Raw genomic sequence first — 19,744 nt, 5'->3', positions numbered from 1 at the left:
TAATTACATTGGCTATATGTTTGGGGTCATTGTCCTGCTGCAGAATAAATTTGGGGTCAACCACACTCCTCCTTCATGGTATGGCATGATAGATAAGTATCTGCCTGTATTTCTCAGCATTGAGGACACCATTTATCCTGATAAAATCTCCAACTCCATTTGCCCCAAACTTGTAAGGAACCTCCACTATGCTTCATTGGTGTCTGCAGACACTCATTATTGTACTGCTCTCCAGCCCTTCAAAAAACAGCTAAATATTTCAAATTTGACTCATTAGTTCCTTTGTTTTTGTGCATAGTTGAGTTGTTTATCCTTGTTTCCACATCAGAGTTATGGCTTATTGGCTGCCATTCTTGCATGAAGACCACTTCTGGCCAGACTTCTCCAGATAGTAGATGGGTGTGCCTGGGTCCCACTGGTTTCTGCCAGTTCGTTGCTACTGGCACTGTTGGGCATCCATGGTCCTCAGCCTTTTGTGCTACTTCAAAAGAGCTTGACCAGCACATCTTAAAACCCCAGTCTGTTTTAAAATCCTGAAAGAGACCTTGCTGATGCAGTTTAAATACCTTGTGCCTTGTTGCTGTGCTCGATCTTGCCATGGTGTATGACCTGTGAATTGAAACTGTGGGGTTAATTTACTAAAACTGGAGAGTGCAGAGTCTGCACCAGATTTTGAACTCTAAAGTTTTAGTAAATCAACCTCAGTGTTCCACAACCTCACCTTAGTAGCAGAGTTTAGCTGTACCTCACCCAGTTTAAGAGCCGGTTCACATAGGCGCGACCCGACTTGCCGGGGCGACCTGTGAAGTCGCGGTGCGCAGCTCGCACCGCGACCTCGGAGCGGCATGCACTGACTTCATATCATTGAAGTCAATGCAGGTCGCTCCAGGTCGCCCCAAAGTAGCTCAGGACCCTTTTTCTAAGTCGGAGCGACTTGTGTCGCTCCTATTAGAACAGGTCCTGTGCTAATCTATGGCAGGCGACCCGCGACGACTTGTCAGGCGACCAGGTCGCCTGAAAATTCGCCCCAGTGTGAACCGTCTCTTAAGCTTCCTACACAGCTGTTTCAATTTCAGTTAATGACTATGTTTCAACCTACATATGAAATAGATGGTCATTAGCACCTGCTTGTTATAATTGGTTAATCATACACCTGCCTCTAATCCTACAAAATCCCTGACTTTGTGCAAATGTAAGAATTGATGCTGGTTTGAAGCCAAAGGTTGATAACACCAAATATTGATTGGATTTAGATTTTCTCCTGTTTGCTCACTCTGCATTTTGTAAATTGATAAAAATAAACAATTAAAATATATATTTTTGAAAGCATTCTTACTTTACAGCGTTGCTTCACACCTGCCTAAAACTTTATGTTGGTTGAAAAAAATACATTTTTTTCAACTACAGGAGCATGGCATTGTAATTCTTGGCTCTGAAAACAAAGTAAAATAGCAAATCCCCAAAACTGTGCATTGTGGCATTTTAGAACCCGTGTGTGTTGAGGAGCGTTGGGGTGCCGTTCAAAATGATTAACATTGGATTCCACCACGACGCAGATTGTGCATTGTGGTAACTAGGGATGAGCCTGGGCTTGCCCAAACCAGGAAGGAAGCTGTCATCTCCGGCCCAATTAGCTGTGGCCAAATTAGCTGTCACAAACATTTGCACTCTTTTGTGTACATGCCACTACAGAATGAGAAATGCCAAAGTCACAGATGATTGGGTCAGCTCGGATATTTTTCTGTGGGGTTCAGGCTGAACCCAAGTGCCTCCCTAGTGGTAACACACATCTTACACATGTCTCTGCAATGCATAGATATAAAGCCAGCCTTATGGGCCATACACACTATACAATTTTCTTTAGATTTTTTCCTTCAGACTTACCAAAACCATGTAATATGAGGTCAAACCTTAACACTTTCAATTTGTATGCAATCAGGCAGGCCCTTGCACTACATAGAAAAGGCAAATCTAAAGGAAATCTGACAACAAAAGTTGTATAGTGTGTATCCAGCTTTAGACTCCCACACCAGTCCATTTGCCAAAAGAGAATTTTGGCCTGTATAAAGGTGATACATAGAGATGAAACAAACCCTCCTACATAAGTTGTATCTGTCTCTCTGCAGTCTTCTCTTCAAAGTGCTGAATTTATAAGCTTGTCTGAGAGACCACAAAAAAGGGGACAGAGAGCTGACGTTACACTATGTAGAGCTCAGTAAGGAGAGCTCTGAGAGCTTATTGGAGGGAAGACCCCCCCTTCCCTCCCCACAGCACACATGAACAGAGATGAGGCTGTCAATCAGCTGGAGCTCCCTTCCCCTGTCACCTTTTTTCTCTTGGTGTCAGAAACATTTATCAGAAGTGACTCATGCTAGTAACAGAGAAACAAAGCAGCAGACAGAAAGGACACTTACTGCGTTTAATTGAGACAAGTACAAACTATAGAAGGATATGCTTTGTTCATATTTCATGTCTGAGGTTTACAACCACTTTAATTTAACCACTTAAGCCCCGGATGATTTTACCCCGTTCCTGACCAGGACCTATTTTGCGATTCGGCACTGCGTGAATTTAACGGACAATTGCGCGGTCGTGCGACACTGTACCTAAACGAATTTGACGTCCTTTTTTTTCCCACAAACAGAGCTTTCTTTTGGTGGTATTTGATCACCTGTGCGATTTTTTGATCATGCCCTATAAACAAAAAAAGAGCGTCAATTTTGCAAAAATAACAATATTTCTCACATTTTTTTATATGAAATTCCCCCCCAAAAAAATGTAAAAATCAAATTTTTTTAACATTTTCGGCCAATTTGTTTTATGCTACATATGTTTGGTAAAAAAAATCGCAAAAAGCATTTTGTTTGGTTTGCGCAAAAGTTATCGTGTTTACTAACAAAGGGGAAGATTTTTGTCATTTTTGTTGTTTTTTTTTTAACGCGTAATGGCGGCGATCTGCCATTTTTTTTGCGGTACTGTGACATTGCGGCAGACAGATAGGACCCTTGACTGACATTTTTGACACTTTTGGGGTTACCAGTGACATTACTACAGTAATCAGTGCTATAAATACGCACTGTTACTGTAAAATTACACTGGCAGTGAAGGGGTTAACTTTTTTGAGAGGGAGAGGCTATGTGTGTCCCTAGGGGCGTGATTCTAACTTTGATTGGCTGTGGCTTGAGGTGTAGGAACAGTGATCAACGGTCCTACATAGTAGAACCGTATGATCACTATTTCTACACAGGGGAGAATGACAGGCGGCTTGTTTACATTAGCCGCCTGCCTTTCTCCCTCTCCACCGACTATCGCGAGCGACCGGCGGACAATCGGGTCCGTCGGTCACACGCGCGGGAGCGGGAGCGCGCCTCCGGCGGCACGCGCTCGCTCCTGAGACCCTCACAGGCTAGTGACGTAGTACTACGTCGCTTTGCCTGTGAGGGGCTGACTGCCGCAGTAAATAGTGCAGCGGTCAGCAAGCGGTTAACAAGCTGAAGTTAGAAGGTGTTACCATGCACAGCTGCACCAGATTCTGGGTGCACTGGTTTTAATAAATCTCTCCCAATATATTGGGCATTACCAATATTACAACCAGTAGCTATCTTTTCACAGCTAAGTTGTTTAGGTGCATTAATAGAATGAACTATTTTTAAGGCTATTTGTATTTGTTTTCCCAAGTTTAAAAAATTGCCCTAAGCAATGCTGTTATGTATATCTACATTTTTTTCCTACTTAAACAAATCTCATAATCTCTGTATACGAACTACCTGGAAACATATTTGTGGAATGTTCCATAAACACACAACACTGAAACAAATCCAATATTCTGTCCAAATCTTAGCCAGCCGAATAAGCATTTCACCAAATACTGCCAAAGTTTTCAGTGGTTCTGTACAAGAAAAGCTAAGTTAATGCTACTCAGCCTTCAGATACTTAGCGTAAAAGCCTCTCTTTGCTGTGGGATCAGTACATGATTTGGATGAATTATTGACTCTCTTCTACCACCCAGGAAGTTGAGTAATATCTTAGAATTAAAAAAAGACCCATTGTGTTATAATAATTATGGACAACATGATTTCCTCTTATGCACTGGTGCACACACATAGATAGTTCTGTAGTATTGTATGTTTAGGACTCATGCACTCTGAGCACAGTTCCATTGTTTTATATGGGCCCATGGTAATGAATTTGTGCTGCGTTCAGATCCGTAAAATCAAAATGCCAAAATCTGTATCACAGGTCAGTAATTTATGCACGCACGCATATAAACATATTTAAATGCATTTACATTCGTACACACATAAATGTATTGGATGGGATGGAAGTAGAAATGTATGTGTTTGAATGCAACTTGAATGTAAACGAATGCACTATATGGACAACTACTTGCATTTTTCTTGTATGCAGGATCTTTCAGCCAGCCTCCTGGTGTGGATTATAGAGAAAAGTACTCAAACTCCTAAAACTTCCAAGGAGACCACAAACACCAAATAAAGCCATGGCTTTGCAATGACAATGCTTGGTGGTAAAAGTAAAGCCACCACCAATGAGTCAGTAAGTTAAAGCAGACATAGTTCATGTAAGGTACACAAATGTTCAGGGTAACACTTTAGTTATTTATTACCTCTCACAGAATTCTGCCATAGTACCATATCATAACTGATTTTGCCATAGTACCCCATTGTAAAAATTAAAACCTCTAGAGGACACTTTTTCTTTTGACCCTGTCTTTATTTAGATCATATTAGTGGGCTTATGAATTTGCTTATTAATACAGGTACTTATATGGAAACATCAATTTATGTAGCACTTTACATGAATATTGTACATTCTCATCAGTCCTGTCTCCTAACTACTTGCCTACTGGGCACTTTTACCCCCTTCCTGACCCAGCCAATTTTTAGCTTTTAGCGCGGTAATGCAACACTGTACCCATATGCAATTGTTATTCATTTTTTGGTGGTATTTAATTATCACTGGGTTTTTTATTTTTTGTGCTATAAGATTTTGCAAAAATATAATCTTTCTTCATAAATTCAGGTCAAATTGTGTTCTGCTACATTTCTTTGGTGAGAATAACTCAAATCAGTTTTATTATTTAGCTATAGGAAAGTGTCTACAAACTATGGAATATACAGTGCATCTGGAAAGTATTCAAGGCGCTTCACTTTTTACACATTTTGTTATGTTACAGCCATACTCCAAAATGGATTAAACTCATTATTTTCCTCAAAATTCTACAAACAATACCCCATAATGACAACATAAAAGAAATTTGTTTGAAATCTTTGCAAATTTATTAAAAATAAAAAACAAAAAAAAATCACATGTACATAAGTATACAGCCTCAAGTCTTTTTCAATATGATGCTACAAATCTTGGCACACCTATTTTTGGGCAGTTTCCTCCATTCTTCTTTGCAGGACCTCTCAAGCTTCATCAGGTTGGATGGGGAGCGTCGGTGCACAGCTATTTTCAGATCTCTCCAGAGATGTTCAGTCAGGTTCAAATCTGGGCTCTGGCTGAGCAACTCAAGGACATTCACAGAGTTGTCCTGTAGCCACTCCTTTATTACCCTGGCTGTGTCCTGTTGGAAGATGAACCTTTGCCCCAGCTTGAGGTCAAGAGCGCTCTGGGGCAGGTTTTCATCAGGGATGTCTCTGTAAATTGCTGCATTCATCTTTCCCTCAATCCTGACTAGTCTCCCAGTTCTTGCTGCTGATAAACATCCCCACAGCTTGATGCTGCCACCACCATGCTTCACAGTAGGGATGGTATTGGCCTGGTGATGAGTGGTGCCTGGTTTCCTCCAGACATGACGATTGCCATTCAGGCCAAATAGTTCAATCTTTGTTTCATCAGACCAGAGAATTTTGTTTCTCATGGTCTAAGAGTCCTTCAGGTGCCTTTTGGCAAACTCCAGATGGGCTGTCATGTGCCTTTTACTGAGAAGTAAGGCCTGATTGGTAGAGTGCTGCAGAGATGGTTGTTCTTCTGGAAGTTTCTCCTCTGGAGCAGGAGCTTGGTCAGAGTGGCCATCGGGTTCTTGGTCACCTCCCTGACTAAGGCCCTTCTCCCCTGATCGCTCAGTTTGGCTTGGAAGCTCCGCTCTAGGGCGAGTCTTGGTGGTTCCAAACTTCTTACATTTACAGATGATGGAGGCCACTGTGCTCATTGGGACTTTTAATGCTGCAGAATTTTTTCTGTACCCTTCCCCAGATCTGTGCCTCGATATAATCCTGTCTCTGAGGTCTACAGACAATTCCTTGGACATCGCGGCTTGGTTTGTGCTCTGACATGCAGTTTTAACTGTGGGACCTTATATTGACAGGTGTGTGACTTTTCCAAATCATGGCCAATCAACTGAATTTACCACAGGTGGACTCCAATCAAGTTGTAGAAACATCTCAAGGATGATCAGTGAAAAAAGGATGCACCTGAGCTCAATTTTGAGTGTCATGGCAAAGGCGGTGATTCTTTTTCATTGTTTATTTTAAATAAATTTGCAGAGATTTGAAACAAACCTCTTTTATGTTGTCATTATGGGGTATTGTTTGTAGAATTGTGAGGGAAATAATGAATTTAATCTATTATGGAATAAGGCTGTAACATAACAAAATGTGGAAAAGGTGAAGCACTGTGAATACTTTCTGGATGCACTGTATACAGTCAGGCCCATAAATATTGGGACATTGACACAATTCTAATCTTTTTGGCTCTATACACCACCACAGTGGATTTAAAATGAAACAAACAAGATGTGCTTTAACTGCAGACTTTCAGCTTTAATTTGAGGGTATTTACATCCAAATCAGGTGAACGGTGTAGCAATTACAACAGTTTGTATATGTGCCTTCCACTTTTTAAGGGACCAAAAGTAATGGGACAATTGGCTGCTCAGCTGTTCCATTTACAAGGAGCAGATAAAAGGTCCAGAGTTCATTTCAAGTGTGCTATTTGCATTTGGAATCTGTTGCTGTCAACTCTCAATATGAAATCCAAAGAGCTGTCACTATCAGTGAAGCAAGCCATCATTAGGCTGAAAAAAACAAAACAAACCCTTTAGAGAGATAGCAAAAACATTAGGTGTGGCCAAATCAACTGTTTGGAACATCCTTAAAAAGAAAGAATGCATCGGTGAGCTCAGCAAAACCAAAAGACCCAGAAGACCACGGAAAAAACAACTGTGGTGGATGACCAAAGAATTCTTTCCCTGGTGAAGAAAACACCCTTCACAACAGTTGGCCAGATCAAGAACACTCTCCAGGAGGTAGGTGTATGTGTGTCAAAGTCAACAACAAGAGAAGACTTCACCAGAGTGAATACAGAGGGTTCACCACAAGATGTAAACCATTGGGGAGCCTCAAAAACAGGAAGGCCAGATTAGAGTTTGCCAAACAACATCTAAAAAAGCCTTCACAGTTCTGGAACAACATCCTATGGACAGATGAGACCAAGATCAACTTGTACCAGAGTGATGGAAAGAGAAGAGTATGGAAAAGGAAAGGAACTGCTCATGATCCAAAGCATACCACCTCATCAATGAAGCATTATGGTGGTAGTGTCATGGCGTTGGCATGTTTGGCTGCCAATGGAACTGGTTCTCTTGTATTTTTTGATGATGTGACTGCTGACAAAAGCAGCAAGATGAATTCTGAAGTGTTTCGGGCAATATTATCTGCTCATATAAGGGAAAGAAGTGGAATGTTATGCAATGGCCAAGTCAATCACCTGACCTGAATCTGATTGAGCATGAATATCACTTGCTGAAGACAAAACTGAAGGGAAAATGCCCCAAGAACAAGCAGGAACTGAAGACAGTTGCAGTAGAGGCCTGGCAGAGCATCACCAGGGATTAAACCCAGCGTCTGGTGATGTCTAGGCGTTCCAGACTTCAGGCTGTAATTGATTGCAAAGGATTTGCAACCAAGTATTAAAAAATGAAAGTTTGACTTATGATTGTTAATCCGTCCCATTACTTTTGGTCCCTTAAAAAGTGTGAGGCACATATACAAACTGTTGTAATTCCTACACCGTTCACCTGATTTGGATGTAAATACCCTCAAATGAAAGCTGAAAGTCTGCAGTTAAAGCACATCTTGTTTGTTTCAAATCCATTGTGGTGGTGTATAGAGCCAAAAAGATTAGAATTGTGTCGTGTCCCAATATTTATGGACCTGACCGTATCTGAAAAATGATCAATCCTGATGTACTAACGGCCTATCTAATTTCTTCAGGCCCGAAAGTGTCAGAACAGTACAAATACACCCCAAGTGACCTTTTTGGAAAGAAGACAGTCTGATGTGTTTAGTAAGAGGCATGGTACGTTTTTTGAAGTTGTAATTTTTTGTCACTTTTTTTAAAGAAAATCTTTTTTTTCAAATTTCTTTTTCATTTTCTACATACTGTCACCAGTGCAGTACATCATCATCATCATACAACTGGTATGACGGTGACCAAGGACACTGACTGGTGAGTGTATGTAAAAAAAAAAAATAATAATAATAATTTATTTTTCTATTTTTTTTTTTATTTTTAATTATTTATTTTTATTACATTTTTTTTAACTATTGTGACCAGAGCCATACAGTGCTCTGGGGGTGATTAGGATTTTCTTTCTACATTCTAAGTTTGGTTATAGCAGTGAATTTCAGTGCTATAAGCAAATATTTTTTCGAAATGACAGTTTGTAGACACTGTCTATTGTTGTGATTAGCTGTGATTGGTCCTGTTTGTACCATGTGATCACACTGACCAATCACAGCTAGCAACACACTTGTATACAATGAATGGAAGCCATTCTATGTTTACAACTGTCATGCGGTCTGCTGTGATCATTCACAGCAATCATATGACACTGGCAGCGGGCCGGTGTAGTGATCAGTCATCCGCTGTGTCTGGTGGATGCAGCGGGTGACAGATCGCGCTGGAGCATGGCCCGTTCTCGGGACGACATAATATGACTGGTGTTCCCATGGGAAGCGGTTAAGGAGCTTACAATCTAAGGGCTCTTTCACATGGACGTTCCGTATGTCCGTAAATCACCTCATCCGTTTGCGGGTGATATACGGACATAATGAATGTCTATGGGATTGCGGATGTCAGCGGATGACATCCGATTTTTGTCCTTTCAGTTCTGTTCCGTTTTTTGGAACGGAACAGAACCCTATTTTTGTTCCGTTTAAAAAACAGAACAGATGCAAAATCGGATATCAGCGGTGTCATCCGCTGACATCCGCAATGCCCATAGACATTCATTATGTCCGTATATCATCCACAAAGGGATGGGATGATATGCGGACATACGGAGTGGATGACACAAGTGTCATCCGTGTCCGTGGAAAAAAAAAAAGTGCCGGAGCGGATCGCAATACGGTCCGCTCCGTGTGAAAGAGCCCTAAGGGTCCCTAACTTAAATTTATACATACACATAATGGGCCCAATTTCGACAGGAGCGAAGTAACCTACCAGCATGTCTTTGGATTGTGGGAGGAAACCGGAGTACCCAGAGAAACCCATGCAGGCACAGAGAGAGCATGCAAATTCCAGGCAGGTAGTGCTGTGGTTGGGATTTGAAACAACAACCCTTGTGCTGCTAGGCCAAAATGCTGACCACTAAACAACTGTGCTGCCCCGTGTATACTAGAAAGGATATGATTGGAAGTTAAGACATGCATGTATGGAATTGTTTATAGCAAAAAACAAAATTGTCAGTGGGTTGCCAGATTCACAAGCTACCTTCAGCAAGAACTGAATGCCAAAAGAATCAGCAAATCAAGAGCTATAAATAGCTGAAGTCCTGACTTGAATTTTTAGGCCTCATGCACACCGGACATTTATTAAACTCTTTACAAGCTTTTAGGAGCTTTTACAGGTGTAGCCATGCTGGAATTACTGTGTCATAGTACTGAGTTGCGGTTTAGGTCATGTTTGGCTGCTCCTTTAAGAACTTTGTAAGGAAGATCGGTTTCTCCCAAGGAGTGTTGAACTAGATCAGTGGTTCTCAACTCCGGTCCTAGGGACCCACCAACAGGCCAGGTTTGCAAGATAAATAAATTACATCACAGGTGATGTAATTTGCTGCTCAGTGATTGCAGTATTCTAGTCTGCATCTCCATAAGGTAATACTTAAAATCTGGCCTGTTAGTGGGTCCCGAGGACCGGAGCTGAGAACCACTGAACTAGATTATGGGGGATGTAGTTTGAAAGAAGGTGGAGACCATGCATTGAGGGATTGACTGGACCACACTCCCAGGGAGCTTTGAGGGATCCGCAGAGGATCATGGGAGGAGAGATAAATTGGGGGCTGAGTCGGATGCGCGCTCTCTTGCTTTGGGGAACTCGGGTGCAGGTGTGCAGAGAAGAGCTGTGGAGAAAGACTGACCAGGAGAGAGACCTGAGAGCGAGGCCTAGAGTGCGGAGTGCGCATCCTGACTGAGGAGGACAGAGAGAGTCACAGAGAGGTGACCGGTCCAGGGTGGAGAAGGAAGAGACAGTGAGCGGCACTGAGAGAGTGGCCTAATACAGAGTGTGCTGAGAACCTTGCCTGTGACACAGCACCAGAAGGAGCGGTCTTGCAAGAGGACAAGAGGATCACTGCTGGACACTGACGCTGCAGTAAAGTGCCTGGTGATCTTTGGCAAACTGCAAGTATAAACATAACTGTACACAGTATACATCTGTCATTAGGATTACAAATATCAGCTAAATAAGTGCTCCAACTGCTGGCAAAGAAACGCAAGGCCTTGCTAGTATGGTGACTACATTGTTAATCCTAAAGGGAGCCCCCAGTTCTAGTGTATTTATGCCAGTTATCTAGACTGATTCTTTCAGCTAAAGAGGAAGTAGCAGTTTAAAGCTGAGGATATCAAGTCTAAGTTGCTTTGTAGTGGATACCATAATATTACATTGCAGTCACTGTCATTTACTATAAACATATATATATGTGAACATCTACAGTATTGCTAAGTGTTTGATCTGGATTGGTGTTTGTCCCTCAGGTCCCATGTGTGACATTGGGATTTGAGAGACTAACATCATGTTTCTTGATTACATATTCTGGTGTGTTATTCTTGTACCTGTTGCATTTGATTTGTCCAGTAAACAGTTAGGGCTCTTTCACACGGGCGGTCTGATCAGATCCGCCTGTCAGTTTTTTAGGCGGATCTGATCGGATGCCCCATTCAGCCCTATGGAGCAGCGGATGTCAGTGGTGACATGTCCGCTGACACCCGCTGCCAACCGCATCCGATCCTGTCCGTGAAATCCGGACGGATTGAAACCCTATTTTCCATCCGTCCTGGGGATCGGATGGGATCGGATGGGAGCAGACAGGCGGTCCGCTCTCATCCGATTCCCCATAGAGAGCAGCGGGGGCTGTGACACCTCCCTCTCCGCACTGCAAGCGGAGACGGAGCTGTCATCCGCCGGCTCAGCGGGGATCGCGGATTAAAAATCTAATTTCTTCATCATTTTAGGCCAATTTGTATTCTGCTACATATTTTTGGTAAAAAAAAATCGCAAATAAGCGTATTTTGATTGCTTTGCGCAGAAGTTATCGTGTCTACAAACTAGGGGAAAGATTTATGTCATTTTTATTGTTGTTTCTTTTTACTAGTAATGGCGGCGATCTGTGATTTTTACCGGGGACTGAGACATTGCGGCAGACAGATTGGACCTCTAACTGACATTTTTAACACTTTTGGGGGAACCAGTGACATTACTACAGTAATCAGTGCTAAAAATATGCACTGTTACTGTAATAATGACATTGGCAGGGAAGGGGTTAACACAGTGGGTGATCAAGGGGTTAAATGTAAGCCTAGGGGAGTGTTTCTAACTGTATAGGGGATGGGCTTTTGAAATGATCATAGAGACCTGTGATTCTATATAGAAGGATCACAGGCACCCTGTGATCATTCCAGAGAGAGGAACGGTCAGCTGTGTTTACAACAATTTCCGTCCTTCTCTCTCAGTGGGCAGCGATCTCGGGTGGCCAGCAGCAAATGCGGCCGTCCGCCCCATGCATCGGCTTCCCCACTGCCGAGTGGGGGCAGGAGCGCGGCGGCGCGCGCTGGCACTCTAGCACCAGGCGCGCAGTAATTCTACGTCGGTTCGCGCAGGAGGGGCTGCCTGCTGCAGTAAAACTCACATCCACCAATATGTGCAATAGTCTGTATATACCATGTATACCACACATATATACTATGTATATGTTATGTATTTAGGTCAATGATAATGTTTCTCAGGCTAGTTAGTTATTATATGCTCATATCACTAGCTACTCTTACTTCCGGCTTATGAGTTGCTCACTTTTGAAACAAAGGTATTAGTAAATTTGATGTGTACATTGGACAACTCAACTGTGTTGAAGGTTCTGATTTAAATGACCCTGCTCACTCACCAGACATGATGTTAAAATGGAAACAAATAAGCCAAATATTACTAAAATGATATGTAGTAATGTTGGCACACCTCACTGTGTACAGTGTTCATCCTGATCTACTGCTAAACTCCAACAAGCATTTCTTCTGTCACATATAATCCCTGGAATTACATTATCATTATTGGTATTGTTATCCATTTTTAATGTTCAGACAAGCATAATTGTTTGATTTTCAAACTTTTTATTGCAGAAGTCAGGTATACTAATCTTTTACAATCCCAGCATGACTTTAATACTGAATTGCAACATTTTGTTCATCTGCTTATGAAAGATAAAAGTACTTAGGTCAATAAACATAAATTAGCAGATACTTTCTGTACATTGACTTCTATTGTTATTGAAACTACTTTTGAAGATTACTATATTATGAATTACACCATTTATTTAGACTGCATCGGGGAGGAAAGTGTGATTTTCACTCACCCTTACAAAACTTTTTGTAAAATTGTACAAATAATGTGTACATCAGAAGCAGAAATGTTCAATATGACTAGGTGGCTTTGAAACAGTCAGCAAAATTGCATTAGCCACTTGGCAACCGCCCGCCGCACATATACTGCGGCAGGCTGGCTCAGCTGCATACGGCGGTTCGCGGGAGCGCTCCTGGGGGACATGCGCGCGCCCCTATTAGGCAGCCAGAAAGCCGATCCATGGGGCCGGCGGCCGCGATTGCTGCGGGGAACCCCTGATCGCTCCCCGTGGAGAGAGAACAACAGTCTGCTGTTGTAAACACAACAGACCGTTGTTCTCTCTGGAATGAACACAGAGCGCCTGTGATCCTCCTATTTAGGATCACAGGTCTCTGTGTTGATTCCACAAGCCCATGCCCCTCACAGTTAGAGAACACCCCCCAGGCATACACTTAACCCTTTGATTGCCCCTAAGTTAACCCCCTTCCCTGCCAGTGTCATTATTACAGTAACAGTGCATATTTTTAGATTACTGTAATAATATCACTAGTCCCTCCAAAAATGTAAATTAGGGGTCCGATCTGTCTGCTGCAATGTCGCAGTCCCGCTAAAAATCGCTGTTCGCCGCCATTACTGGTAAAAATGCAAATTGGTCTAAAATGATGAAAAAATTTGATTTTTTTATTTTTTTAATTGGGAATATTAAATAGCAGAATGTAAAAACTATTGTTTCCCCCCCCCCCCTAATTGTCGCTCTTTATATAGTTTAAAGGTTAAAAAATGAAAATCGCACAGGTGATCAAATACCACCAAAAGAAATCCATATTTTTGGTAAAAAAAAGTACATCAATTTTTTTTGGGGTACAGCGTCGCACGACTGCGCAGTGATGAATCGCAAAAATGGCCTGCTCATTAAGGGGGTAAAACCTTCCGGTCCAGAAGTGGTTAATAAATGATTAAAGTGGTTGTAAAAAAGTAAAAAACCTTCTTTGTACAGCAGCCCCCCAGCCCCGCTCAATACTTACCTGAGCCCCATCTCAATCCAGCACTGTGCACAAGAGCAGTGGCTCTCCTGTGTCTCTTCCTCCTCGTTGGTTGAGACAGCAGTAGGAACCATTGGCTCCTGCTACTGCCAACCACAGCCAGTAAGACAATGAGGTGAGCCGGGATGGGGCCAAGCCTCGCTCGTGTTTGAATGGACGCTTGGGAACTAACCTGCTTGGGTGCTCCCATAGCAAGCTGCTTGCTATGGGGGAGGACCGGAGAAGAGGAGGATCATTGCTGCTCTGTTCAAAACCACTGCACGTAGCAGATCAGTATGACATGTTTGTTATATTAAAAAATTGCCTTTAATATCACTTTAATGTGATCCTGTTTTTACCTATGCAAGCTAACAGATTAACTTACTCACCCCTGTTTTCACCACCACTGCTCCATTCAGACAATGGGAATCCCTGCGTAAGCTCCAAAGTGAACCTAGCTGCAGCTTACACAAGGCTGGACACCTTTTCCTCATTCTAATATGGTGGTGCTGGTGCTTAAAGTGATTGTAAAATCTCAGTTTAAAAAAAAAAAAAATAAATAACAAACATGTTATACTTACCTGCTCTGTGGAGTGGTTTTGCACAGAGCAGCCTGGATCCTCCTCTTCTCGGGTCCCTCTTCAGCTTTCCTGGCCGTCCCCCCTGTTGAGACATGACACTGCAGTTTGGCCCCATCCTCTCTCTCTCTCTCTGGAGGGAGAGTCTTAGACAGCCGAGGACTCGTGGATATCACTGACAGAGATGGGGCTCAGGTAAGTATTAGGGGGTGCTGGGGAGGCTGCTGCAGACAGAGGGCTTTTTATCTTAATGCAAAGAATGCATTAAGATTAACCGGTTGCCAACCGCCGCAAGTACATATACTGCGGCGGTCAGCCCCGGCCAGGCAAAGTGACGTATGGGTATGTCACTAGCCTGTCACTGGCTTGTGAGCCAATAGCGGGCGAGCGTGCGCCCGCGGAGGCGTGCGCCCGCCCCGGCTCGTTCCCTAAGAAGTCAGTGCGTGTGACCGGCGGACCTGATGTCCGCCGGTCACTCGTGATCGTGCGCCGTGAAGGGAGAAAGGCAGGCGGCTAATGTAAACAAAGCCGCCTGTCATTCTCCCCTGTGTAAAAATGGAGATCACACGGTTCTACTATGTAGGACCATTGATCTCTGTTCTTACACCAGTAACACCCCTTCATTTATGATCATTTTGAGCAGTGGCGGCTGGTGCATTGGGGGCGCAGGGGCGCTGCCCCCCCATCCATGCGAGTTCAATGGGTTGTTTTTTTTTTCTTAATCACCTGATTAGAGCCAGAGGCTCTAATAAGCTTCAGAAAAGGGTGGACCTGCTCCCCGAGCCCACCCATTGTGTGACAATAGCGAATGAAAATTCGCTATTGTCACACGGATCCTCCTCCTGGCCAACTTCCTGATTGGCTGAAAGGCGAACGCATGCCATTGGCCGAGGAGGAAGCGAGAGGACTCGAGGAGACGTGGGGGACTGAGGAGAAGCTGCCACTGCAGGTAAGTCTCTCTGCATTGAAGGGGGCACGGCACGCTGGTCACTGCATTGATGGGGGCACGCTGGTCTTTCTGCATTGAAGGGGGCATGGCACGCTGGTCACTGCATTGATGGGGGCACGCTGGTCTCTCTGCATTGAAGGGGGCATGGCACGCTGGTCTCTGCATTGAAAGGGGGCACGCTGGTCTCTGCATTGAAAGGGGGCATGCTGGTCACTGCATTGAAAGGGGGCACAATGGTCTCTCTGCATTGAAGGGGGAACGCTGGTCACTGCATTGATGGGGGCACGCTGGTCACTCTGCATTGAAAGGGGGCACGCTGGTCACTGCATTGATGGGGGCATGCTGGTCTCTCTGCATTGAAAGGGGGCACACTGGTCACTCTGCATTGAAAGGGGGCACGGCAGGCTGGTCACTGCATTGATGGGGGCATGCTGGTCTCTCTGCATTGAAAGGGGCACGCTGGTCTCTCTGCATTCAAAGGGGGTACGCTGGTCTCTCTGCATTCAAAGGGGGCACGCTGGTCTCTCTGCATTGAAAGGGGGCACGCTGGTCACTATGAATTGAAAGGGGGTACGCTGGTCACTCTGACTTGAAAGGGGGCATGATGGTCACTCTGCATTAAAAGGGGGCACTCTGGTTTCTCTGCATTGAAAGGGGGCACTCTGGTTTCTCTGCATTGAAAGGGGGCACGCTGGTCTCTCTGCATTGAAAGGGGGCACGCTGGTCACTCTGCATTGAAAGGGGGCACGCTGGTCACTCTGCATTGAAGGGGGAATACTATAACTTGATTACTGAAGGCCCCTTTCACACTTTTGTGACCTCAAAGTCACGCAATTTTTTACAGCGTCTTTTTGCCGCAAAGCAATGCCTATTACATTTTTCTGTTTGCGCTCCCCCAAAAATTTTGAGCACCAGCCGCCACTGATTTTGAGTGGCTATTATGAGAGTTTGAGAATATGGAGGAGCAATTGACGTAAGGTACAAAGCCAATGGATGCTTTCATGTGGGGAGTCCATAGTCCTAGTAAGCAAGGACTTCAGTGACATACTTAGCCTACCCAGGACTTTTCTTCTCTCCTGGCTGCTGAAGAGTAGCAAATGAGTGAAAGGAAGGTAAGTACAGTATATGATGCTGAGGAGGGCAATGTTAAAGTAAACCTGTTGCTTTGCTCTGCATGAGCAAATCAAAGGTTTACTTTAAGTAATGTGTCCAAACGTCACATACTGGTGCATACAGTATGTAAATACATATAATAAATACAGAGGTATGGGTGCTGAAATAAAATAGCATGTATCTCTTACAAGTAAGTGCAGAGTGATAGCAACGAGGCTGATTTCAGGAAATGGACTGCTTTATTTAAATTTCAGGCAGATGAACTGTGTAAAGTCTAGCAATCGTCTAACTATAGGAAGCAGAATAGTGAATGAATATATAGGCAAAACAAGTATTTTCCTGGGATATAACCAGATTTCCAGTTACATAACATAGATTTTCAAGCAAAGTGGCTATTATCTCCCAAGTTTGTAGAGTGTGCAGTTAGCCTTCTCCACGTTTTCACGTTTTCAAGTATACAGGCAGTGTTTTTTAGTGAAACAAGTAATGTGCCTGTCGCCTACTCAAAAGAGATTGGCACTACAGGATTAGGAACATTTTAACAAACACCAGACGTGACCTCAATGGGAAGGCCATCTGTGATGCTGAGTGATTCAAGTGACTCCTCATTTGTCTCTCATTTTGGTCTGATCTATATAGTTGTATATAAAATGCACTTTTTGTATATAAAATGCCCTCCCTATCAGTGTTGCCCACCAATGCCATCTATCAGTGCTGCCCACCAGTGCCGTTATTGCCATCTATCAGTGCCGCCCACCAGTGCCCATTACTGCCCACCAGTGCCGCCTATCAGTGCCCATCTGTGCCCCCCATCAGTGCCGATCAGTGCCCCCCATCAGTGCCAATCATTGCCGCCCAACAGTGCCACCTATCAGTGCCAATCAGTGCCCATCAGTGCCGCCAATCAGTGCCCATCAGTGCTGCCTATCAGTGCCCATCAGCGCTGCCTATCAGTGCCCACCAATGCTGCATATCAGTGCTATCTATCAGTGCCACATATCAGTGCCCATCAGTGCTGCATATCAGTGCTACCTATCAGTGCCCATCAGTGCTGCATATCAGTGCCACCCCATCATTGCCACCCCATCAGTGCCACCCCATCAGTGTCTCCTCATCAGTGCCTGTCAGTGCGGCATCATCAGTGCTCATCAGTGCAGGAAAAACATATCTATTTACAAAATTTTATAACCTAAACAAAAAACTTTTTTTTTTTTTTCAAACTTTTCAGTCTTTTTTTATTTGTGCACCAAAAAAGAAAAAACCTGACGGTGATCAAATACCACCAAAAGAAAGCTCTATTTGTGGGGAAAAAATGACACAAATTTGGTTTAGGTACAGTGTTGCATGACCGCGCAATTGTCATTCAAATTGCAACAGCGCTAAAAGCTGAAAATTGGTCTGGGAAGGAAGGGGGTTTAAGTGCCCAGTATTGAGGTAGTTAAGGGGGCATGGCAGGGGTGTGTGTCCTATACCTACATACTTTTATTAATAGGTGTCCCTCGTTCCCATCTCAGAAAGTTGGAAGGTATGCTGAGCAATAGAGAAGAGTGTTTGCAGACATCATCAGGCTACTCCCAAACAGCTTGCTTCTAGTTCTGTAATGCCTCGTACGCATAATCAGATAATCGTACGAAAAAATTTGCTTTCAAATTGATCGCATGATAATCTGATCATTAGTACACAGCTTCCGACAGCCGATCACCATATTTCGTCCAACAAAATCCGAAGGGACAAACACGTAAACATTTGTCATATGATAGCCTAGCGAACGACAATCGTTTAATCAGTACAGTATGTGTCCGCTAAAAACCAATAGACAAAGACCATGCGTGATCTGAAACACAGAAATAACCTGGAAAAAGCCATTGTTTTGGTTTTGCACTATCTGATACGTAGCTACGCAACCAGGAAGCTTTTCCAGAATCGTACAAAAAAAATCATACGTTTAGTACGCATTGTTGAATTAGATACTAGTATCATGCAACGAGATGCAAACGATAAGTCGTCCGATTATCTGATCGTGTGTACGAGCCATTAGGGTCTCTAGGTTTACAGCACACAGGTCAACCAATCAAAGTGAAGACTGCAGAATAATGGGCAGTCCTGAAACCATCACAGAACTTCAGTACTTCCTTCAGCAGCAATATATGAGATTTTTTGATGGGATTATAACTCTAATGAAGGCTGGTACTCACAGGCCGAATATCGGTTCAACAGAAACCGCCTGATATTAAGCCAGTGTGTACAACAGCCTGTCCAAAAGAAGCTGGACGTTATTGAACGGGCATGCTAGAAAACCAACAGCCGAACAGCATTTGATCACAGCACTCGCAGCCAATGGCAGTCCTCCTGTCAGAAAACAATAGCTCAATGGGGAGATTGCTGTACTAACATTGCATAGTTAGTACAGTGAGCTCTTGCAAGCTCCTCATTTTTTTTTTGTCATTCAGAGGACGTCAAAGATGACCATATTTGATGATCGCTTTTAGCCCTATGAAGGATTGCTAGAAAAGGTATTGTCACCTAAATGGCACAGGAAGCCTCTAACACTGTGGGTTTTAGTTGTTTTCTTTCTGTATATATTTTACTATTATTTGGTGTTTCTATAAAATACAGGCAAATCTGTTAACAACAAATGCAAACATCTAAAAGCCTGAATCAGAATTGACTTGTGACCCCTATATTGACCTTAAAAGAGCTGTGGAAGCAGGTGTTCCTATGTATATGCTGCAATGGTTATTGGGCAGTACACATACATTACATTACAATGTATTTTAATTAGTGTTTACAGGAGGTGAAAATTTCCATCTAGGATGGTGCCCTATGAAACTAAACATGAGAAAGTTTAGCATTCATTAAACATTCACTGCAAGTGAAACAGTCACTGTAATTTAACACATACACCAGGAAGATACACCTGTATCGTGTGTTTGGTAAATGTCACATTCGTTGCTTTATAAATAAAGAAACATCCTACACTAATAAAGCGCTGGCAAACTGTTGGCACTATATAAATCCTGTATAATAATAATAATTACATCTTTTTTTTCAGGTTTATCGCATTGGTTAGTCACAATTGCAGCCCCCTCATAGGACCGCACCCTCTAATGACTTTCAAACAGTAGGGTTTAATCGTAGTTTGCACACATGCTGCAATGGTTAATGGGCAATACACATACATTATATTATGTCTTATTTAGACACCCAGGTCCATCACACCAGACCCA

Source organism: Pelophylax lessonae (genome assembly GCF_965119305.1).
Source record: "Pelophylax lessonae genome assembly, chromosome: 3".
Lineage (NCBI taxonomy): Eukaryota > Metazoa > Chordata > Amphibia > Anura > Ranidae > Pelophylax > Pelophylax lessonae.
Note: the sequence above shows the minus strand (reverse complement) of the source record.